Source organism: Podarcis gaigeae (genome assembly GCF_964106915.1).
Source record: "Podarcis gaigeae genome assembly, chromosome: 6".
In the NCBI taxonomy this organism is placed as follows: Eukaryota; Metazoa; Chordata; class Lepidosauria; order Squamata; family Lacertidae; genus Podarcis; species Podarcis gaigeae.
Window position 1 is genome coordinate 17,543,033 of NC_139682.1, and position 26,208 is coordinate 17,569,240.

Here is a 26,208-nt window from a genome sequence, read left to right on the forward strand (position 1 = left end):
GGTTTTGTGGGGTTGCCATTCTATTTCGCAATTTCCCTCTGCTCTTCCAGGTCCATTATTTTGATTCACGCACAGCGCAAAAACTCTTCTGCTACAAACACAGCTTGCTGGAGCAGAGAGAGGCTGTTAAATTCTGTCAAATTTAATCTTTATTTGTCACAATTGTGAATTTATCACACAGCAGACGTGTGGTACTCTTTTCACAATGGAGCTCGCATATGAATGTAACAGATGCCACTTAGGAAAGGTAAGCTTTGTTTTGCACACAAACTGTGTGCCAGACTCGGCCTGTAATAAATCAGTGCTCCCAGATGTGCAAGATTTTTTTATTTTATTTTTACAAAACGATAAGAACCACAGACCTCTGTACAAAGGGGCACAACCTTTTGCACACACACACGTGTGAGAATTTGGAGTTGCTCAGTGCAGCATTAATTTGGGTGGCATGGCAGCAATTCTGAGTGTTGCTATCAAGAGCAAGAGGTATTCCAAGCAGCTAATACATCCTATTTTGATCTCACTGACATTTTCATTCCAACCCCTTGTCTGCTGCTCTTTTCTATTGTACATGGATCTGTGCATATTTTGTGGGCACTTTTAATGGACTTATGTAAAACCACACAATTCATCCATTCACCAGCAAATTGTGGATTTTTGCATCTTTTATGTGCCATAAAATATGGACTTAAGTTAAAAATGTATTTTCGCACACTGAAAATGCATTCTGGATTCAGGTAGGTAGCCGTATTGATCTGACACAGTATATATATATATATATATATATATATATATATATATATATCCAGTAGCACCTTAGAGACCAACTAAGTTTGTTCTTGGTATAAGCTTTCATGTGCATGAACACTTCTTCAGATGCATTGCAAAGTCTGGAATAGCATGCAGTCTGATTGGGAGTTGTATTCCAATATGCGAGCAAGTTTGGGAGTGTTGGACTAGGTCAGTTCCTCTGCAAAAAGAAGGCCAAATGAATTGCTCCTTCATCCCATGCATAAGAAACCTTGCTGTAGGACTGTGCAAGCAATTCCTTTGTGCAGACTGAAAGTACAAATGGAGAGGATTGCTGAAGCCTAGTTCTGCAGCAAAACATCTGCAGAGTGATTACATGTGTACAAAATTCACGCACATTTCCGTACAATCAGGAATCCTCCCAACTGCACAGGTACTTTACCACTAATCATCCCACTAGCTACTTGTGGGATAGAAGAAAAACTATACATTTATTTTTTTAAAAAAAAAAATAGAGCGAAAGAGAGAGATAATGGCTTTCAGCTACCATAGAGCAAGTTATGTTGCTCTGAACAATTATGAATCCCTTCTGGAATATGAGCAGCTTCATTTTTATAAATGTGTTTAAACTTAATCACACTGCAGAAATATATTTAGCCAACTTTGAGATGCTTGAGAAATAAATGCATTAAAACAGCGCTTGTTTAATCTGCAAATTAATCCCCCCAAATAAATTGCATTTTAATGATGTGGATAATGATCAAACCCAGTATGACTGGCATATACCTTGAGCAACACAGCCAAAGGAAGAAAGCAAGAAGTCCCCTAGTCCATCAATGCACTGCAAACCTGGAAGAACTCCATTCCATTCCCCATTTATGCCAGTTTAACTGGATGCAGGATTGAACCCCTATACCTGGCTATCCTCCTATTCGGAAGATGAGTCTGGTAATGAAAAATCTGTCTTGCAAATGACTCACTGTTAAGAAGACTGAGCTGAGGCTGTTGAAAAACAGGATGATGTATGTGGAAATGAAATTAATCAATATGAAGATGAGGATCAGCAGTCTATCACAGCCGAACTGTTTCATAATAATGAAATGGAGGAAACAGGCAGTGCTAGGGCAACACATGAAAGTGCAGGAAATGTCACTGACAATAATGAATTAGTAACTATTTCTAGAAATGCAAGAGGTAAGAATTTGCAGATGAAGAGCTGTGCGTTTTTATTTATTTTATTTTTTTGAGGGCCGGGATGTGCAAATGCTTGTGCAAAACAGAACCACATTTTTATAGGTCTCACTCCCCTCCTAACTACCACTGTCAGTGCATTCAGGTATGGCAATTAACGAAGGCAAATAAAGTTGATTAATGGCTCATTTCTGAAGCAGCGCCATTCCTAATGCACTCAAGGGAGATGTGCGAAGGGGAAACTGGGCTGTTCTGTTGCCCATGTGGTTTTCACTCTTAGAAACCTGCAAGCAAATATTTATCCAAAATCAGGCAGTCAGGTGGAAAGCTGAAGAAAGACCCTGGCTGGAACGAATACTCACCAATATATTATCACGAATGGGTTAAACTAAACATTAACACAGCCATCAGTTTTGTCTTACGCCTTTGCTCATAGCTTGATCAGATATTGGTAATAGCAGGAGTGTTAATGAACGCAATTGCTAAGAAAGCTTTCGACTTACCAGGCCAAACAGTATCATTGTCACTTATTATTAATATTTACTATTGTGTACCAGACATAGTCATGTGTTTGGTATTTGTGTTTTTTCTTGTCTGGGAGCAATGACCAGTCAGAGACAAGTGTGTGGGTTAAACATGACCACAGATTTGTAGGTAATAGCGTATCCCTGGTTGGGTGCAGCACAGGGCAAGGATCAGTCCATCAGGTGGCCCAACTTCCTGTCTGCTGGGTAATCATTGGGGTAGCCAAGAAGCAGGTCTCTGGACTATGGTGCAGGCTGATCATGCAGATCCAGCTAGCAACCTGTGTGGCTACTGGCTTCAACTGGGGGAAGAGGCTTTTCAGCACCACCCTGTAGGGATTCCTTCCTAAGCTCTGGATTCTGCCCAGTGCCCTCAGAATTGAGACTGCAGACAGTCAGAGACACACCACAGCCTTGCTATTGCAAAGGCAACAATCCTCCCCATTTAACAGTGACCAACAATGTCCAGAGCATTGGAGCCAAATCCTACAGGCTGAGGGTTCTTTGCAACCCTCCCCCAGTAAAATATTTGAGTGGGCTGCTTCGGCCCCCCTAAAGTTGATGGGCATTGCCATCATGTGGTGTGTGTGCGCACCACATCATGTGATCGATTATGTGTAACAGGGCTTACCTTGGGACCCCAGATATTTTATTCAAGTTGGAATGCCTGGTCCACAGCAAAAATAATGGCAGTCTAGGAAGGGTGGGTGGTGAAGCCAGAAATGGTGAGTGCACTGCCATGCCTATGCACAGGTCCAAAGGGAGCTGGACGTCCATCCAGGCCATGTTCAGAGTCTCCAGGTCCATCAGTGTTGGTGTGGGGGTAAGTGGATTTGCACTGCCCCCCACTGCCTTGTCTCTCTCAGTAAGCAGCAGGGACTCAGCTGCTTGGAGGTCAGGCAAGTGTCCCTGCACGACCACCATGTCTGCCACTGATTGTATTATGTCTGTCAATATATCTACTGCAATGAAAACCACTTGGATCCCAATGTAGGGCTCAATAAACCCATATCCTTAGCTTCCCAGCTTCAAAGAAACAGCTGCCTGCAATTTGCTGCCTGCGATTGGGGTGAAAAATTGGGATGGGTGTTTATGTCCAATCCAGTAGTTGCCCTTGGACACAATATGCAAAGATTTCAGGGCAGATATGCAGGGATTCCTTGGCAGACAAATCAAAGTGGGAAACAGTTGACTTGAGCATTAAAAAAAGTCTGCAATTCACTGATTTAAAACTTCCAAATTCTGACGGAGTAATCTTACATTTGGTTTTGGTCCGTGATGAAACATCCAGCCCAAACCCCTCCTAATAACTTGGGCTTTGAGATTCTCTCTAGTTAACTTTAGAGCCTTTTCAAAATTTAATGCTCCTACAATCTTGCGACAGAGTCAGTAATGACTTCCGAGTGTTTTGATTCCTTAAATCCCTCATTAACTGCCTCACAGGATTCTAAAATGTTTGCTTATCAAAGCAGGGTCTTTTGAAAATACCTTCATCTCAGCAAGGTCAGAAGAAAAGAAACTCCAGCTCAATAAATTATTTGGCTCGGTAGTTCTTCAGACCTTCTCCTGGTGTCTTTTCCTCTGTTCTTCATCCAGCTACACAAAACATTTTAATGGCAAACATTAAACTATACAAGATGCCCAGACAGGTTGAGGTTGAAACTATATGTGTAGCATTGAAAACATGTAGGAAGCATCCTCTTGAAATCAGGAAGACTTATCTACCTAGATGTGCTTAAGCAGTTTTCTGATACGGGATCCTAAGTATTCATTTGGCTGCAAATGGCATCATTAAATCAGAGGTGGACAACTTCAGGCATGGCATCCGAATGCAGCTCTGTAGTCCCCGCCATTTTGTAAGAAAAGCAACTTATAAGTTTAATGATCGATAAATAGATAAATAAATAATCTTGCCGGTCCTTATTTAATCCTATGCACAGATATTTGAGAGTACTTACGGTACTTCTAAGTACAGTGGTACCTCTGGTTGCGAATGGGATCTGTTCCAGAGACATGTTCGCAATGTGAAAAGCCCGCAACCTGAAGCACCGTATCTGCTCAGGTGCTTGTACGCATGCACGAAGCGCGATTTAGCGCTACTGCGCATGCACGAGCAGCAAAACCCAGAAGTAATCCTTTCAGGTACTTCTGGGTCACCGTGGGACATGACCTGAAAAAACGTAACATGAAGCAAGCATAACAAGAGGTATGACTGTATGTAGCTATGTAAGTTTAGCTTTGCGGAGTTAAGCCCAATCATTTTCTATATTTTCCCGCCACCTTAAAAGCAGGCAAATCAGCCTGTCAATAGATTTCAAGGACTTTAGCCAATTATTTATCTCTAATCCAGTCAATTAATTGACTGGATTGTTTGTTTAGATTTATGAACAATCTTGTCTAAATCAGTACAGTTAGAGCTTATTCACACTTACCTTTCCTCTCCTCTTTCCAGGCACGGCCCACGATTTAAAGCTCCATGTCGCAGCACCCTTTTATTTTCTCCAGAGCTTTCACTGCTCTTTTGAAGCTCAATTGAACGTCAATCCATGGAAACCCCAAATTGATGTTTGCTCTGATTCAGCTTTGAAGAGAGAGATTTTGTGGGGAAAGCTCAGGGGGAATAGTTACTTACCCAGGGATCTGGGGAGGCGGCAGTTTGCTGCTTGGTGTGGTTGCACCCCAATCTTGAAGTCATTTCATTCATGGTGGGGAATGCTGGGACCCTCCCTGTCAGCCACATGGTTTTTTCACAAAAAGCCTTTTCAAATAGGTCAATCAGGAGACAGCAGGCGGGCAGGGTCATGGCTTCAGGCCAGCAGCAACCAGGTCCATCTATCCTTAATAAATTCAGGCCACACCTGGGCTCTTTTGCTCAGATCGTCATTGGATTTCCCACCCTCCTGCCCTGTTTATACCTGTCTTGCCTGAAGGTGAGCTGACTGGCCAATGTGAGGACCTTGCTACGGAATACTCAGCTGCCATATCTGGGGTGAGCGAGGATTTTTTCCTGCAGACAAATTGCCTGGTATACAAGTTTTTCACCTACCTCATAGCAAACATCTCAACTTTGGCAGATAAGGCATTGGGTTGGATCCTTAGGCATTTGGGCACCCACACCATGGCTCTGAGGCCACCTGAGCTTCAAGGGGATCCATAAGTACCCTCAAGCTGTGCACCTGGACCTTGAGGTGTGTAACCACATCAAGAGCAGGCAACCTCCCATCCATCTGGTCTAGGGAACTGCTCACTGGCAGTGCCTCAGTCATGTCTGGATTGAGCTTCAGTTGGTTGACTTTCATCCAGTCCATTACTGAGGCAAGACCGTGGTTCAGCATATCCTGCAGATGTAAAGGAGAAGCAGAGCTTTGTGTCATCAGCATATTGCAAGGATCATACTTCAAACCTGTGGCTAACCCCACTCAGCAGTTTCATGTAGATGTTAAGCAGCATAGGGGATAAAATTGAACCCTGAGGAACCCCACATTGAAGGCTCCATGGGGCTGAAGGATACTCCCCAAGCAACACCTTCTGGAAAGTTCCATCCATGTAGAACCGGAGCCACAGCGAAGTGGTACCACACCCACTCACCCACCCCTGGAACAGCCTCTGCAGAAGGATAACATAGTCAATGGTATCAAAGACCGCTGAGAGGTCGAGGAGAATTAATAGGGACACACTGCGCCTGTGTCCCTCAACAGTGGTCATCATACAGCAGCCTCTGTGCCCAAACCAGACCTAAACCCTGACTGAAATGGATCTAGAAAATTTTTCCCCAATCTGTCCCACATGTATGCATACACTTGCCCCACCTCTGGCATTGCCAGATACTGGAATATGACATGTTTGCATAAAATATAATGCATGTAGACATCAGAAACTGGAAACCAACTGGTGATGTGGTCCTGCAGATGTCAGATTTTACATGCATAGGTTATATTTGGACATTATGCCCCCCTGTGGACATCCAGGGGCATTGGTAGCAAGTTGGGTGGGAAGGCCAAAGGCACTCCATGTTGTTTGTATGCCTTGGATCAAGACATATTTTTGATAAATTTATATGTTGAGCCTATCAGCATTTATTTTATTGCATGCTGCCAAATGCCCCACGCGTTTGCTTTGCAGACCAGATGGGCTTTCGCTTGGCCATCCCTGTATGAGGCAAAACCTTGATTTGCTCTAATTTTTCAGTATTACTCTGCTTCATTTTCTACAGCTGCCAGCATGTCTTGATAACAGGAATTGAAGCAGCATTGCAAAGTTGTTTTCACATTATAACGGCAGAGTGTTAGCATGGTAAAATATATTTGTTCCTTCCCTGATATTGAAAAATCTGGCTTAAGCTGTGCACCAGAATTTCTTTTTGCACCATGCAAGCAATGGAAGCTTATCATGCCTGTTGTTTTTTAAAAAGAAAATTACCATCATCATTATTTTATATTTTAGTTTCATCCAACAATTTTAGAACCTCTGACGACAACAGAGAAAACCAGACAAAAAATATCACTTGTGACCTATTGTAATAAATTCTCTGCCTCAAGTTCCAAGCGGGTTATGAAATGAAACTTGAGGTAATCTTCTAAGCAGAGCTCCAGGGCACCTGTGACTTTTCAATGGAATTATTCAGTTCCAAGGGAAATACACACTTTCAAAAATGAAGGTTGCGGTTTAAAACATCCAGCGATAAATCTCCCTTGTGTGTGTGTTTCTCTGGGGATGGATAAACAGTGGAACAAGAGGGGCATGTTGGGGCAGGGTTGGTGGACTCGTCACTTGCTAAAAATTAGGCTTCACCAGCCTACTAGCCCTTTCTTCCTTGGTAGATTTTCAAATTCATCCATAGATCCCTGAACATCTCCTATGGAACATCAGCTGCATTCTTCCTCTGACACAAGCTCTCTTAACAACTGCTTTTCCTGCAAGGAACCCAAGCTCCAAAGAGCTTATAATAATAACTGCTCTCTCTCACACACACACACCTCTATTTCAATAAATTAGAAGTTTAATAGGAACTTCTGCAAAAATGCAAATGTTGACAGGTTGTCTTGGTCAAATTTCCTTTTGCAACCCAGGGGATTCAGCACACCAGTTTTGTTAACCTAAAGAGGTAAGCAACAGAGATAATGATCTCCTAGCTTTAGGGAAGCTGTTTTATTTTTAATTTTTTTTTCTTAAACCTGAAAAATGAAGTTAAATTCCGCTTACTTCTAACAAAATTTCACAAGATATAAGAGAGATAGGAAACTGCCTTATAGCGAATCAGACCATAGGTCCATCAAGTTCAGTGCCCACTACTGACTAGCAGCAAGTCTCCAGGGTTTCAGACAGAGGACATTGCCAGCCCTGTCAATCCGAGACGGAACTTGGAGCATACTGCACGCAAAGTACATACCACTGAACGACAACCTTTGGCAAAGACGGAAACTTCAGAGGTGTTTTCCATCTTCTCTCAGCTTCATACCTTCCTTAAAATATTTGCAGATTTACAAAACAGATCAGTGTCAAACTGGCTCTTGGTGTCACTCATTCTGAATGCATCCACAAGGTAACGCAAAATGGTTACAAATATCTGGTCCCCCTCCCCAAACACACACAAGCACGCTTTCGCAGCCTTGTGGCATTTATCCCTATTTGGTGAGGCAGTATAAACTTAGACAAATGATTGTCCCTTGCATGGCATAATAAATTATGCAATGGAAAAGCCTTACAGGATATTGCAGGCAAATTTTTTCTCAACTCCTTTCCCCAGGGCAATCGCATTCCCCCGGTAGCTATTTATTCTTGATAGTAAAATCAAAGCTATTTGTCTACAAGGTTTCCGCCTTTCTTACTAGCCCAGCTCCTGGAACAGCCCCGACATGCAGAAATGTTGTAAAGGAAGCTTTTCTGACTGCCGGTCTTCACAACAAGAAATAGTTTCATGGGTTAAATTTCAGCATATCCCAGACATCTGTTAATAGCAAGGTAATGGGGCCAAGTGGAGGAAAGGGGGATGAGACAAAGTAGCTGTCAATGACCCCAGTTTCTTGGTCTCTAGTGAGCTTGCTTGAGTAGGGATTTTTGATGTGTGAGGACTGCAGGCAGAAGACAAGATATCCCTTTATTTGTTGTGATTTGTTGTTCATTTTATTAAATCAGAGCTGCCTTGAGGATGCTTATCACAGAAATGTGGGGTACTAATTAATGTGTGTGTTTCACACAAGCATTGAAACTCCCTAATCTGATTAGGTTTCTGGCAACCGTCTGTCTCAGGAGACAATGAAGGAGTGCACTTTTGGGGATGAGGTCTAGCTGTTGGACAGCTCCTACAGGAGAGACATGTTTTGTTGCAGCTGGGGCAGAAGAAGGTGTCCGGTTGTGCTGCTGCAGATGCACCCTGGCATTTATTCTCTCTGCGCTCCTCCCAGCGGTCATTCCTCCTCTGGTCACTTCTATGGATACATGACTTGACTGCCTGAAAATAGTACTACAAAAATATTGACGCTGACACGGGACAGGGCTGGGAAACCTGTGGTCCTCTAGGTATTATTGGACTCAACCCCAGCCAGCATGGGGAATGACTACTAGCCACAACAGCCGTCACTGTTGGGAGGCAGTAAGCCTCTGAATAAGGGGAATCCGAAATGGAGAGCACACTTGTTGCACAGAAGGTTCCATCTTAAGACATCAATGCTCAACATGTCACGGCTGATGACGGGATCCAGCACTACAACCCTGACTTATACACTTGCGAAAATGTGTGAATATATCCAGGACCAAACTAGGGAGAACAGATCAAAGGAAGGTGGGTTTCCCATCCCACCACAATTACAGTTAGTGGGAAATATTCAACGGACAAAGGCTTTGGGAACCTTTGGGCCTCCAGTTCTTGCCGAAATACAGTTCCCATAACTTGTGGCCATTGAACAATAACCCCATGTCTCTCTCCCTCCTCTCCCCCAACTGTCTATGACAAAAAAGTGTCTCTCACCAAGCATAAACAAACTGTGAAAAAGACTATGAATTGAAAATGGAGACAATATATGCACCTTTCCTAGGGCTGATGGGACTTAAGGTCCATTAGGACCATTAGGTCCAGTCGTGACCGACTCTGGGGTTGCGGCGCTCATCTCGCTTTATTGGCCGAGGGAGCTGGCGTACAGATTCTGAGTCATATGCCCAGCATGACTAAGCTGCTTCTGGCAAACCAGAGCAGCGCACGGAAACGCTGTTTACCTTCCCACCGGAGCGGTACCTATTTATCTACTTGCACTTTGATGTGCTTTCGAGCTGCTAGGTTGGCAGGAGCAGGGACCGAGCAACGGGAGCTCACCCTGTCGCGGGGATTCAAACCGCCAACTTTCTGATTGGCAAGTCCTAGGCTCTGTGGTTTAGCCCACAATGCCACCTGTGTCAGTTCAGCAATATCTGGAGGGTCAAAGGTTTCCCACCCCTGAACTACCTCACCCCATCAGTGCAAGGATTTCTGTTTGAGCAACTGGACCTCTCCCAGATCTGCTCCAGAGGGTTGGGGGAACCCCTAAAACAGTTTTGGGGGGCATGCAGGGGGAAGGTAAGTGGAAATCCTTGTGTTGATGAGACTGTGACTTACCGCTGTTGTGTATACAAACCAGTATGATGAATTTTCCATCAATGCACATGGCGATTTACACAGTGCCACAAAAAGAAGAGCCCCAATGAGTTAACACCTATATTTCAGTTAGATGAAAGGAATGGCGGGAGAAGCATGGATAACAATGGGGAAATATGAACAAGTGCCGTGAAACATACATAGGCTATGTTTTTCAGTTCTTTTTGGGACTCATTGCAAAAAATGCATGCATGGAGCCATCATTGTGATTTATCAGGTCACAGAACTCATACAACAGCTCGGCTGTTTATATGTGTTTGCAGTTACATGCCTTGTCATGTGAATAATATGTTAGCATTTGCATCTGTAGTGGCATGCTTAATTCTCACACCAAGGAGGTGTGAGCCATTGCCTGCAGCTGTTTGTTTTTCAGTCCATCGTGGCCTCACTTGTTTGGTCAATATGGTGATTATTTGTATGATGGCCCTCCTTAAACTATTTAATGAGACTGTAAACAGCATGGGAGTGTGGGCAAAGTTAAAATAACTCACAGCCGATGGTTAGAAACATCAAATTCCTAAAGGGGCCATGACCCCAATTGTTAATCCCCTCTCCCACCCTCTTCCCCTTGAGCCATATAATAATTTTAGCTGTGAAAGGAAATTTTATGCCATCTAAGATTAGCCCACACTAATGCAAGGTCAAAAATAATAGAATCAATAAGCAAACTCAATACTGTTAACATTTTGAGAAAATTACTACAAAAAACAATGTCAACAACAGATTGAAATGGGGCTCCAGTGTTGTCACATTGATTTCCTTTCAGTTTCATGACAATTTAACTCGTTTTTCCTTTGCAATATGGTATCTAATGTTCTTGGTTTCCATCTTTCAGCTCTGCTGCTTTAACTGGTTTGCTTTCCTCCCCCCCACCTTTTTTTCCAGAATTCACTATTCAAAATATTTGGTGGCAAAGTGAATGCAATTCAGCCTGCTTGCATCTCAAACCACAATGAAGATAGACAGAACTCTGATGCCTTTATCCTGCAATTGGTTCAGTGGAGGTGTCTTCATCCCTAGTTTCAATGCAGAAATCAGCAGGGAGGAAGATGGGGACAAATCTAGAATTACTGGCTCTGCCTGCCATTGGCTCTGGCGCTGCCTACTGTTGGCCTCCCTGCCATCTACCCTACCTGGTACTACACTGAAGTTGTGATAGGCAATGTGGTGCCCTCCAGACTGGACTGCAGTTTCCATCAGTCCAGGCTCACATGCCAATCGTCAGGGATGATGAGAGTTGCAGTCCATAAATATATGTAGGGCATCACAAGGTTATCTCTGCAATCTATGGAAGGGGCAAAGTGGTTGGCATTGATCTGGGCATTGGTGGCAAAGCAGACCTAGACAGACATATTTTCTGAATCCTCCCCCCTGCACACAAAAAACCCCTATTCTTTCAGTAAACTTTTCAATTTCTCTAATGTTGCATGCTGTTTCATGGAATCTTCTCCCTGTTTCCCCTGAATTAGAGCCATTGCTGATGTTAAATTGCATGCGCCAATTGAAACTTTGGTGATATATAGGTTCTTGTCCAGCAGGTATTGAGCTGAAACCGCTGAATTCATTTTGTGTAGGGTCTCCATTCTGAGCGCAGTATTAGGGATAAACGGCCAGTGCTTTAATGGCCATTTCACACTTCATCATCAAGTCAACCATTCACCACATGCACCATTTAAGTCTCTCCTTCTGATGCTTCCCCTTTGCGTTTCAAGGAAAATGAACCTGACATAACAACCACTGTCCTGGAAAAGAGATCAGGGGGGAGATGCAACCTTTGTTGTTGCTTGTTAGTGTTGGCGTCATCGTTGCCTTTGCTGGCTGTGAAGGAGGGAATTGTCCCCATTATATGAATTTCCCAGGAAAGGCAGAATCTTGGAATCTGACAGATTGCTGCAGCCACCATCCTCGCGGCATCCTTTCATTTTACATACTGACATGCGTTGAACATGAAAAAGGTCAGAGTCAGGGGGGAAAAAGTGGCTCACTTGCAGCTTTGACAGCAGACATTTAACAGGAAGAGTTCTGGACACTCCACAGTTTAAAATAATTTAGTGGAATAATTGCAGTGATACACACACACACACACACACACACACACACACACACGGGTGGCGCTGTGGTCTAAACCACAGAACCTAGGGCTTGCCGATCAGAAGGTCGCCAGTTCAAATCCGCGCGACAGGGTGAGCTCCTGTTGCTCGGTCCCTGCTCCTGCCAACCTAGCAGTTCGAAAGCGCATCAAAGTGCAAGTAGATAAATAGGTATACCGCTCCGGAGGGAAGGTAAGCAGTGTTTCCATGCGCTGCTCTGGTTCCCCAGAAGTGGCTTAGTCATGCTGGCCACATGACCCGGAAGCTGTACACCAGCTCCCTCGGCCAGTAAAGTGAGATGAGCGCCGCAACCCCAGAGTCGTCCACGACTGGACCTAACGGCCAGGGGCCCCTTTACACAAACACACACACACACACAATTTCATGCCTCACACTTCCACATGATGATTCCCATAGATATTTGTGGCAATAGCAAGAGCTGCATTTCAAACAAGTTGAGGGCAACTGTCAGACCTTGATCGAATGTACAAACTCTGTCGCCTCTTGCTTGCTAAGTCCTGCATATGGAGCAGCTGCCAAAGGAAGCTTTGTTCAAGCAGCTGTTCCTGCTGGCGGCATCAGGGTAGCCAGGATTTTTTTTAAAAAAAAAATCATCATCATCTGGTTCGACTATAACCGGACAGCCAACCTGTTTGACAAACAGAGTCCCAACTGCAAAGAGTCTGGCACTTGTTTATGCTGCAAACACAGATGTTGCTACCACAGTGGCCACACCAGGATTGCATAACGCATCTGCCATTGTGTCTTGTTATTAAAATGGAAAAGTCAGGGCTGTGGGGTGTAATCCATTGGAGCAGTCAAATGCAACATTCCTTGTTTTCCTAGAGTGGGCACAGGCAGGGGGATGTTACTCCAGTCAGTATATCTTCCTGTTCCACTGGTATGGAGTGTCCTCCCCCTGCATGTGACCAGGGAGATGGGCATGACCCTGGCTGACTCCATAAAAGGGCTGAGTCACGCAGCCATTTTTCTCTCTTGATGCCATGATGCTCTCCTGTAGCCATTCTATTCTCATGATGCTGTTCTCTTAATGTGTTTTGCTGTCTGCTGGCTCTTAGCCAGCAGCACATTGACTCAATTCCCATAAGGGATAAACTATCTTCTGTAACTACAAGCTAAAATCTGCCTTCATAGATCATACTGTGAACTGAATGTGAGTAAATGTCTTGTTACTTTTAAGGAAAGACTCTTATGTCTTTATTCTTTTAAGGGGGACCAAAGGGGACACCAGGAATAACCCAGTCTGATCAAGCCAGACTGGATTGCTTAACTAAAGAGATTCAAACAAATCTGCAAACTAGCTTCCTGCTGCATTGAGGGGAATCTGCTCTGCTACATGACTAGCGTGAGTGAAGGAAGGATAATATTAACAAGTTGTTAATATTTATATACTGGTTTCGAGCATTCAAAGTAGTTCACACACACATTATCTACTTATTAGCCTCTCAACACCTTTGTAAGGTAAATCAGTATTATTATCCCCCATACAGTGGTACCTCTGGTTAAGAACTTAATTCATTCTGGAGGTCCATTCTTAACCTGAAACTGTTCTTAACCTGAGATACCACTTTAGCTAATGGGGCCTCCTGCTGCCGCCATGCGATTTCTGTTCTCATCCTGAAGCAAAGTTCTTAACCCAAGGTACTATTTCTGGGTGAGCGGAGTCTGTAACCTGAAGTGTCTGTAACCCGAGGTACCACTGTATTACAAATGGGGAGCCTGAAAAAGTGGTTGGCCTAAGACCACCTAATCAATTCCTATCAGAAATGAGATTCAAACCTATGGCTTCCTGATCTAATAGCACTATGTGCCAGCAGAACTCATGGAGACAGTCATGGAGCTGTCAGCAGGTGAAAGTGTGACCCTGGCTTTCCATGTTATGTCAAGTGCATTGGTCTTCTCACTCCTGTTGAGGCATGCCATACCTTGAGCCACTTGTGTCTTCTTGCAGAACCTGACATGTGGTGATCTATAACAGAGCATGGAGCATTGTCATAGATGTCAGGAGTTCAGCCTACACTTGAGTAGGACTCTGGCAGAGACACATGCCCGACCGGCATGTTCCCTCCCTCCTGGTCGATCGTTCGGGAGCTTCAAAAGCTTTCTTCGGCCTGAACATCACAGCGACCGATGCCAACAGACATCGGCACACTTAGGGATCTGCAGAGTTTGCGCAATTTCTGTAACCTCAGCAACTCAGCATTTTGGCTAATCTACTTTATTTACATGTAAACACACACGGAGCACTGCAACATGGCTCCCTCTCTCTCTAGCATCATACAGCAAAGAGGAACAAGAACAAAGGACAATAGTCCCCCTTCACGGAACACAGTAACACAAACATCCTGTCTGTCACTTCCCACTCTGTGGAGTCAAAACATATACCGTCATGTGATAGACAAAAATCCCATGACTGCAATCATGGAGCGGGAAATCTAAGAATAGAAACATACAGATGTATGTCTGGCATCTTCACAATACATCTTTTGGTGAATGCTGAAGATGCCCCTCTTTACCCTGGTCTTTGACACCTGAGATATGTGTTTTCAGGGTCCACCCTCTTCCTCTGATGGTAATCTGTTTCAACTGTTTTGATTTCTGAATTTTAAATTGTTGTAACCCATCCTGGGAACTGCTGGTGAAGGGCAGGTAATAAATTTAACAACACACGGCACTTAAAAGCACAATTGAGCTTATGAATTCTGCTTTTCATGGTGCTAGCTCCATGACGCTAGGGGGACCTCAGACAAAATATGAGGCAATGGTGTCCCCTGTGAATGATTCAGTTGCAGCAGCAGCAATTCCTTCCCCTCATGGCAGCATACTTCTAGGGGTGGGTGAATCTGTCAATGTGGGTTTCTTTCAGCTCCTCATTTTTTCAAATCTTAAGTTCAGTTCTCACATTTCCACATAAGTTTGTGATTTCTTAAATCATTAAAATCCATCAGCAGTTTAGTATGATTTTCTCCTACTATACACGTTTGTATGCAATTCTTCGTTATATACCCATTTTTGCAAAGCAATTTCCCTTTAAATAATGCATTATGAAATGCTATTTTCACTACTGTGTGCCCAATAGGTATATTTTGGACACATTATTTCACCAGAAAACTACACTGTAAAATTAGAGAATTGTGGATTTCGAAAATGGGCTGTGTTTTGGTTTGTTTCAGAAAGTGTGAATTAGGAAGATCCGCCATTAAATGCAAAAATAAATAAATGAATTTCTCCCTTATTCCTACATGTGGCCCCAACAGATCACCCTTGCAGGAACACTGTCTTTGACATAGAAAAGATTCCAATCCCTGACATTTTTTCCTTGTTCTTAAATAACACTTCTGCCCCTCCCATTGTGTCATCAGTGCAGTAGAAATGAAGCCGGGTCCATTAAAGCAGAGAAAATCGGGACGCCTCTCTGTTTTGTCAGATGCATCTGTCTCTCCTAATGAATTAGTCTGATTACAACTCCATCTCCATCCCAGGCCAGATGTGAACTGTTAGCTCTTTGTGCACTAAGCGGCACAGCGCAGCTCGCAACATCTGACCAGCCAAATGTAAATGTGCTCCAGTGCAAATCTGCTTCACGGCTTGAAACCAGAAAAAAATTATCCTTGGAGATAGATTTTAATATGAAGAAAATGAGGCTTGGTGCAGTAGATTTTTCTTGTTGAGATTATTTGACTGTGATGATTAATGAAGAATTGAGGGTAGTTATAAGTCAAGAGGAGGTTATATCTGTTGCTTTTCAATGTGGGGAAGGCAAGGAAGGGGGGGAGAAAGTTACTGGAAGATAATATTGGATAGGATGGTTTAGCATTAAATCACACTGTTCTCCCCTCTTGCTGCTGCATGTACAGTAATAATACTATTTCCTTCCAGATAAGATTTAACAAAATGTACCTGCCTTATTAAGTCTTAGCGTCTCCACCTCCACCATTCAGCCCGGACACTCAGGTCCAGCTCCGAGGGCCTTCTGGTGGTTCCCTCACTGTGAGAAGTGATGTTACAGGGAACTAGGCAGAGGGCATTCTCAGTAGTGATGCCCTCTCTGTGGAACACCCTCCCATCAGATGTCAAGGCAATAACCAATTATCTGACTTTTAGAAGACATCTGAAGGCAACCCTGTTTAGGGAGGTTTTTAATGTTTGATGTTTTATAGTCTTTTTTATATTCTGTTGGGAGCCGCCCAGAGTGGCTGGGGAAACCCAGCCAGTTGGGCAGGGTAAATAATAAAATTATTATATTATTATTATACTTCTACCCATATAAAGTTTCTTTTTTGGAAAAAAAAAGTAAGGCAAATTCACAGCAAAAAGTATTGATTTATAGTGGCCTTGTGTCTATTTACCATACATGGTCCTTTCCTTGAAGGACTGTTGAGTTCAAGGCTGGTTTAAATATAAAGAACCTTCAAAACAGGGAGAGTTGCCCACAACTTGAAGTTGTTCATCAACAGTTAGTACCTGGAGAGTGGACTGAGCAGCCACATAAGGCACCTGGTCAGAGTCTTCCCTACTTTGGTGAGATGCACTGTATTTCTGTTTATATTTTGTAATTATTTCCAAAATGTGCATATATACATATGAACTACCAGTGTGGTCATTTGGAGAAAGGGTACATTTTTGACACCCTGCCAAGCATGATACATTGGTGTCTTGAGCTTGATTAATGCAGAGGTGGGGAGTCTGCATGGCTGCCATGTCATAGCAGCTCCAATAGCAATTGCTGAATGGTGCATACTGAGAAAGTGGTAGATTTGTGCACCAGATTTGCCCAAAGCTTGAATCATGAACAGAACTGGACTGATTTGGGCCAATGTTTACTCTGCCTGAATTGGATTGAAGCACCCACAAATTACTGCAGGCCAGATTGGCTTGCCCAAAATCAATTTGCAAAGATTTGTGCTGATCTGTAGCTCAGAATGGTCTATCTGATAGCCAGACAGGGTGTCTCCAAAATGTTGCAATTCTTAGCTACAACACCATATAAGGAGAGCATCAGTATGGAGAAAGGAATAGAGAGAGGAGGCTAGTAAGAGAAAGGCAAGAATGATCTCACAAGCAGGACATAAGCACAACCACAATCTATCCAATTGTGGTATTGAGGCATACTGCCTTAGACTGTGGTGTATTTATTCTAATACCCATAAGTATTTTAGGAGGTTGCATTATAACATGGGGAGGGAAGGCCTGGTTATTGCAAGGAGCCCTGGAGGGTAATATAGGTATAATAGGAGTCATGTCACTCAGTGTGAGGAGTGAAAGGCAACCTTAACAGGTCCCCAGGAAAAAAGCTTTGCTTGTTGCCAAGCAGCAAATTTCAATCATTTTCTTATCTGCCATAGGGATAGGGCTAAGCCCGCTTAGGCTGATCCCAGTGTCTGGGGAGAGGAGTTGGTTCTACTTTCTTCTAACTTTGCTCCATTTTACATTTAATAGGTCTTTTTCTGCTATTTTAGATGTGGCAGCCATTTTGTGTTACACCATATCATCATGGCAGCCATTTCATGTTATGCCACATACTCCGCAGCAGCCATTTTGTGACTAGCACCCATGACATCTGAATGTCAAATGTGCCCACTGGTCCAATAAGGTTGGTGACCCCTTTTCCAGAGGATAATCACATCTGGTCTGAAGTGCGTGTGTCAGCATCCTCCTTAACATCGCTGATAAATAGCTTCCTTTTTTGTCTTTGAAATAAGAGTTGTTGGGCTATTGTACAAAGGCAAGCATTCACTAATTACCTGGAGAAGCCTGATTTTTATTGCATTTCCCCCCAGCTCTGCTCACAAGGGGCTCAGGGCAGCCTACATGCCCCTCACCAAAATCCATTTTAAACTCAGAAGAATCCTGTGGAACAAGTTAGACTGAAAGAGAGAAAAAGCCTACTAAAGATGACCCCATGAGCTTCATAACTGAGTAGGGATTTGAGACCAGGTCTCTCCCCAGTCATAGTCCAGTACCTTAACCACTACACATTACTGGTTTATCCCTGCAAAGAGCCTGAGACCAGCCAGGCCTCTCCACTTGGTCAGCAAGGCCATTTCAGGCCAACTACACCCATCCTGCAAGCCACAGCCAACTTTCATTATAACATCAGATAACTGACAGGTGAATTGTCCCACCTACCTGTCAACCTTGCTTGAAGAGAAAAGGATCCAGCCCACCAGGTCAAATCTAGTGCCACCCCTAATTTAATGGCAGATACGCTGACAAAAAAAAGGAGAGGAAAAGCTCCAAAGAGGCCTTTTAAGACCCTGGAACTCTATTTGCACATCAATTCCAGTGGAGCATGAAGAAGGAAAGTGTGAGATTTCCTCCCTTGTTAGAGCAACTTTTGAGTCAACCCTCTGTTAAAAGTCTTTGTGATTATTATTTTTCTACCTAGGAACATTGTCATAAAAATGTGCATTTAACCTGCATGATCTGAAATGTATACTGCCACAGATGCCATAAAAGTCTAAACTTAGTCATACATAATGCAAGCGCGGGCTTTCTCACGTTATTTCTGTATCTGGAAAGTTTCAGCTCTAAGGCCCTATCAATATTTATTCATGCGCCGTGAACTAGAACCTGTGATTATTACTCATACAATCTCTTGCTTTACAAGCTTCAAGTCAGAAGAATAAAACCACATCTGCTCCTGTTCGTTCCCCATATTTTATTCAATGTTTTAACAGCTTTGCTGTAAATATCTCATCCATTACGATTCAGTTGTGACTGTATCAACTTCACATCTCTTGCTTTATTGCTGTCATTACAGTTAAACAACGCACTGTTAGTTAAAAAAAAATTAACAAGCTTATTGTTCTCACTAGTCTGCCATCTCTCCTTGTTGAGTCCACACAGTGCTATTGGTTATAAATCAACGCTGGTCCTGATTGAAACAGAGCCTTTGTAAAAAGAAAATGACGGGGCTTTTCAGTAGCTGATGAGATGCTACCAAAAGATTCACATTGAGCAAGGATTATCGTTCCAGGCAGGCGTGTATTTTGCACATGTGGAAGGAAATCAAGATGACCAAGATGGTGCTGGCCAGGTCTGACCCCACCCACCCCCTTGGCCAGGGGTCAGCAAACTTTTTCAGCAGGGGGCCAGTCCACTGTCCCTCAGACTTTGTGGAGGGCCAGATTATATTTTGGGGGGAAAATAATAATGAACGAATTCCTACACCCCACAAATAACCCAGAGATGCATTTTAAATAAAAGGACACATTCTACTCATGTAAAAACACCAGGCAGGCCCCACAAATAACCCAGAGATGCATTTTAAATAAAAGCACACATTCTACTCAGGTACAAACCTGATTCTTGGATTGTCCACAGGCCGGATTTAGAAGGTGATTGGACCAAATCCAGCCCCCGCGCCTTAGTTTCCTACCCATGCCCTTGGCACTCCTAACATTCATACTTTAGAGCAGGGGTGTCTGGTTGGGCACAGATGTATGTTAGGAGGAACCAGCCGGGGGACTCTCAAGGGAAGAAGACTCACAGCCAGGAGATTGGTGGTGGGACGACGACGAGTGGTCAGAGAGAGAAGACTGGGAGGAAGAGGTGTTGGAAGCTGAAGCGATAACAGAACCTAGTGAGCTGGGAGAGTCTGTGGCAAAGAGATGTCCAGACTCAGAGACTGAAGCAGGAGAGGAGGGAAGCCAATAGGCAAAGATGAGTCTGGCTGGGAAAGAGGCACTGGTGTCTTCCTCTCCTTCTGAGGCAAGCCCCCCTCCCACCTCTCAGGACCAGGAGAGGCAGGAAAAGGGTGGAGAAAAAGTGAGCTTTATGGAACCGCAGTCTTAGATCGCTTGGGGAAAACCCTGGAGAGGCAGCTGTGAGGAGACCTTCCTGTGCTTCATGGGGGCAAGACTTGCCGGAGCTGAATGGCTGTGCTCATTAGGCCTGATACTCCTGTGCAGATCCTGCTTTTGCTAATAGTTAACGAGTTAACTCCAGCTGAAAAGTGGTGATGAGACTTCTCACAGAGGCACAGTTCCCTGTTAAAGTTGCATAAGAGTGCATTAAATGTATGGTGTAGATTAGACTACGATCTGCAGCGATCAGCAAGTAGCCACAAGTTGCCTTCTGCCTAGCAGATCTGCTTCTACGTCAGCATCTCAGTGGAGCACAATAGCATTCATTCTCATTTGATCTGGGGGCATTTACCGGTAGGTCCTTACACAATAAAGTTTATTTCTGCCTCCCCCCAAAAAAAACCTTTCATCCAGTGTGTATGAGGTTGGCATGGAAAATGGCAACTTGATGACAGATCACAATGCACACTTCTTCTATCAAATCTTACAGTGTGGATGCTGTATGTTTGATAGATGATCTGTATTTGCTGTTTATATTTTCCTGATTGTTTTGAATCAACACCACAGGTGAGCTGCATTGAGACAAAGTGAAGTAACAGTCCACTGTCCCATTAAAACGCAGCCTAGGAAAACTTGTGGCCAGATGTGCGGAGTATAAAAAATAAATTGTTGTTGTTGTTGTTGGACTACAATTCCTGTTATTTTTGACCATTGGCCATATTGGCTGGGGCTGATGGGCTCTGGAAATTCCCTACCCCTGGCTTAGGAGAAGCCATACTGTAGACAGGAATTAATAGCCCTTCCATACAGGTATTCATAAACTTGTTAAGTTTTCAGCACCTGTGCAGAGGCTGAGTTTAGTCATTAAGGGTCTAATCGACAATACCCCATGTTTGAAATTGCAGCAACAGTTTGACTGCATTATTTGTCCCCCTTCAAAAAGGTTTGGCCATATTCGAAAGGGCAATAAAAATAATATCTGCCCTCCTTAAGATGCATGAGTCAACTGATTTCACAACCCATGTATGCCTGTCTTGTTTCGAGGCCCATGCAGTCATTACATCTAAATTTTTTTTTGGGGGGGGGGGGGAAATGTACAATTCCTAACGGAAAGTATACCTTGCTGGTGATTTGAAAGCTGTCTCTAGAGAAATCTTGGATGCCTGGTGATCATTTGAATTCTTTGCACTCCTTAAACTTGATTGCTATGTGTTAGAAGTAATTTTAAATGAACTGAATAAAATTCACAAGTAATATGTGCCAGCATATGATGAATTCCCAGGCAATATGACTCAGATCTTGTAGGGATTTATTTTTCTCCTTTTAAAATTCATAAATGGTTATGGACACATACAGCTCTAATAGCATATTGCTGTCTTTTGGGGGAACGGTAAGAGGAGAGTTATCAGACGGAATACAGGCGATAGGGCAGGCAACTTACTCAGTACTTAAAATCCCCAGAGGAAATGCAGCATGAGTCAAAGGGTGTCCATTCATATGCATATTTTACTTGCATGCAATTAGCATAATTTGCATATGATTAACATGAAAACTGTGGGCAGGGGGCCAATGCTCGTGAAGGTTTTGCACCTTTTTGTGCTACTATTTGAAAAGTTTCTGCTTACAGGCTAACAGTAGCTGAGTTTTACGTATGCCATCTCTTGCTTCTTTAAGGATGGGCAGGATAAAGATAACTGAACAACAGTAGTTTATTCTGTACAAGCCCAACCTCATATTATACTGTGCTCAGTTCTGAATGTCACATTTTAAGCAATATATAGACAAACTGGAATGGGTTCAGGAAGGTCAATGAACATAGTGGTATGGAAAACAAGTGCTATAAGAAGAGACTGAAGAAAGTCAGTATGTTTAGCATGAAGCAATAAATAGAAGCAGCTGGATCAGGCCCTTCTGGTCCAGCATCCTGTTCTCACAGGGTCCAAGCAAGCTCCAATACTTTGGCCACCTTATGAGAAGAGAAGACTCCCTGGAAAAGACCCCGATGTTGGGAAAGATGGAGGGCACAAGGAGAAGGGGACGACAGAGGACAAGATGGTTGGACAATGTTCTCAAAGCTACCAGCATGAGTTTGACCAAACTGTGGGAGGCAGTGGAAGACAGGAGTGCTTGGCGTGCTCTGGTCCATGGGGTCACGGAGAGTCGGACACAACTAAACAACTAAACAACAACAACAAAGCGTGTAAGCAGAAGCTGAACGCAACAGCAGTCTGCCGCCTGCAATTTCCAGCAACTTGTATTCAGAGGCATACGTACTGAATTTGAATCATGACCTCCTGGGGGAGTGAGTTCCATGGTTTAACTATGCACTATGTGAAGTCCTTTCTTTCTTTCATCTGCCCTGAATCTTCCAACATTCAGTTTCATTGTACACCTGCAAATTCTAGTGTTATGAGGGAGGGAGACAAACTAGCCCCTTCTTGGTTGGGGTGCGGGGAAGCCAGGTGTTCATCGTTCTCCTGTTTTAAGGAGTGTTGCTTTGTCCCCCCCCCCGCCCTGTGTGCCAAATGTGCCCCTGGTCCCAAAAATGGTTGGCAACCCCTGCTCTAGATTTCCCATACTGAGTGGCTAGTTAGACAAGGAGGTTGCCTCGTAAGCCATTGATTCTGCGATTCTATACCCCATCTGCACTAAACATTTAAAGCAGTATCACATCACTTTAAACAGTCCTGGGAAGTATAGTTTGTTAAGGGTTCTGAGCATTGCTAAAAGATCCCTATTCCCCTCACCAGAGGTACAATTTACAGAGTGATTTAACAACTGATCTCTTCACAGGGAGCTCTGCACATTTAGACTAAAGGGCAAACACACCAATTCTCACCTTTCACTGTAAGGGGTAGATCCCATGAAAATTCAACACAGCCCAGTTGTCCACGAACAACTTTGCAGCCTGCTCTGTGGGTTTCAGAGTGATGTGTCACATGCCTGTTTACTCAGAAATAAGTCTCATGAAGTTTAATGGCACTTTTCCCCAAGTAAGTGTGTTCAGTAGAAATGCAGGTCACAGAGAATTCCGGTACTGCAAATGCTTGAAATATACCTGAAGTTTCTGCCTTCCTTTCAGCTGGTAGAAATTTCTTCCCCGCAGACCGGCCGCCGAAAACAGTTTAATGCTCACAGTGCATCACGTTTTACACTGTTATGTCAGACTAAGCCAAGTAGTTTTGCCACTAAGCCTGAGAAAATGGAGTTTTAAAAGTCCATTTAGTTTTAACGTTCAGAAATTGTGATAACACATGGAAGGAGAGGGATTTCAGTCTGAAGCATTTAATAACTATATTAAGAATAATGCAAAGAGTTCTTCCCATAAAGGTTAACAAGGGATAATTGCTTTCTCAGGAAATCACAAGAACGACATGGTTTGCTGCTTTGTTTTTACCGAAGTTTCATGATGCTCACTTTTCGCTACTTATAAATGAAACAAATGGGGTTAGATGGCAAAGATTATGAAAGAAATTAGTGATAATGAGTCTAGTAACTAAAAACATTACTAGGGAAAATTGAGTTGACCTTACTTTTATAATTATTCATTTTCTTAATTGTTTTTTTACGGGAATAATTGGAACAAAATTAAATGATATCAAGTACAAATCTCACACATAATCATGGGCTCTCTGTAGATTAATAACTTTTTCAAATAGAAAACCAGTCACCAAATTTGTAATGGCTTCCAACTGGAAACGGAGTTCAGTGAAGTTTTTCTGCTGAAGTATTTAATAAGTGTTTCTTTCAATGCCTTCTTTGAACCTGAAGTAGTTTAGGTTGAATCTCCCTGTTTCCATAAGCAGCAGCAGGTTCACTTGGGCAAAGCCTTTAAAATGTTTCCTTTGTGAGGAGACAAGAGAAGTATATGAAAGTACTAACAATTTTTATGCAGCCATCTCCTCTGTGCTACATTGGATTCCTTGAGATGCTCTGTAAGCTGAAAACCTTTTCCCCACACCCCAGAAGTCTGCGGCTAAGTCCTCATTATTTCTTCACATATTGTGGAACTGAGCCCTATACTGAAAAAAAAGTTTGGATCTGAGCTCTCAGGAACCCAGACGCATACACAAAAGCCTTGCCAATGAACTCTCACCAAGAGTTGTTAGCCGCCCTGAGCCCAGCTTCGGCTGGGGAGGGCGGGATATAAATAAAATTTATTATTATGATTATTAAGGGGAAGAACTTACAGGGGATAAAATTTCAACCTATACTGTTCCCTTCCCCAACCTTTATTATTGTTGTTGTTGTTATTTATTCAACTTATACACTGCCCTATACCTGGTGGTCTTAGGGCGGTTCACAACAACACCACAACACATAAAATCAATCCAAAAGCAATACCCCCCCAAGCCACATTCTCAAAGGGTATTGGATGTCAATAAGATCAACCAAAGGTAAAGGTAAAGGTACCCCTGCCGTACGGGCCAGTCTTGACAGACTCTGGGGTTGTGCGCCCATCTCACTCAAGAGGCCGGGGGCCAGCGCTGTCCGGAGACACTTCCGGGTCACGTGGCCAGCGTGACATCGCTGCTCTGGTGAGCCAGAGCCGCACACGGAAACGCCGTTTACCTTCCCGCTATTTATCTACCTGCACCCGGAGGTGCTTTCGAACTGCTAGGTTGGCAGGCGCTGGGACCGAGCAGCGGAAGCGCACCCCGCCGCAGGGATTCGAACCGCGACCTTTCGATCGGCAAGTCCTAGGCGCTGAGGCTTTAACCCACAGCGCCACCTGCGTCCCACCAAGATCAACCAAAGGCCTGGTTAAAAAGGAATGTTTTTGCCTGGCGCCTGTGTATAATGAAGGCGCCAGGTGAACTTCCCTGGGGATAGCCTACCCCTGCTCTGGACCTGTCGAGGAGGAGGCACACGAAGGAGGGCCTCTGAAGATGATCTCAGGGACTGGGTAGGTTCATATGGGAAGAGACTGTCCTTAAGGTATTGCGGTCCTGAGCCATTTAAGGGTTTATGGGTCAAAACCAGCACTTTGAATTGGGCCCAAAAACTGCAGTTGGACCACAATCGGTGTAATATGCTCAAACCGTCTTGCTCCAGTGAGCGACCTGGCTGCTGAATTCTTCACTAGCTGAAGTTTCTGAACTGTCTTCAGAGGCAGCCCTATGTATAAGGCTTTGCAGTAATCTAACCTTGAAGTTATCAGAGCATAGACAACAGTAAAAACAAAACAAAACAAACAGTAAAAACAAACAGTAAAAACAACAGTAAAAACAAAACAAATTTCCTTCCAGTAGATACCCTGAAGAAGTGTGCATGCACACGAAAGCTCATACCAAGAAATAACTTAGTTGGTCCTTAAGGTGCTACTGGAAGGAAATTTGTTTTGTTTTGACTATGGCAGACCAACACGGCTACCTATCTGTAAATAGACAACAGTAGTTAGGCTATCCCTGTCCAGATAGAGGCATTGCTGGACCACCTGCCAAAGCTGATGGACCACTGAGGCCACCTGAGTCTCGAGCAACAGCAGAGAATCTAGGAGGACCCCCAGGCTACGTCCCTGCTCCTCCAGAGGAAGGGTAACCTTGTGCCCTCCAGATGTTGTCAGATTACAAGTTGCATCATCCCTGTCCATTGGCCATGTTTGTTGGAGCTGATGGGAGTTGGAGTCCCTGAATAAGATGAACTCACCGGTTTTCAGAAGACTGCAAAACTGAATCATTTCTTGCATGCATTTAATGCACATGGCTTACCCAAAGAATCCTCTCACAGAGCTACCAATCCTGCACCCTTAACAAGCTACAGTTCCCAGGGTTCTTTTTAGGCAAGTCATGTGCTTTAAATGTCCAGTGTGTGTTTTGATAAATGCATCGAGTGTGATCAGGAACTGATGGGGAGACAGTAAACCCCCAAAACAAAATGCCCAAGTGAAGGAGAGAGAGAGAAAGAAATAATAATACTGTATAGATTCCAGGAGTAGCTGCCTGTGCCTCAGATCTCACCATGTTCCACACAGCCCATTAAAAATTCAATTTAATAAGACCATCGAGCAATGGGTAAACCGACTGTCACTGAGCATAACTATGCGTTCTGTTCAGTTTGATGCAGTACCTAACCATAAGTTTTAAATGGGGAAATGGGAATTAACGGCACTCCCTCTCCAATTACTAATTCTGCAGAAACACAAATAGCTCAGCAAAGGGAAACTGCCACAGCTCTTGGGCTTCTTCTAAACAAATAGA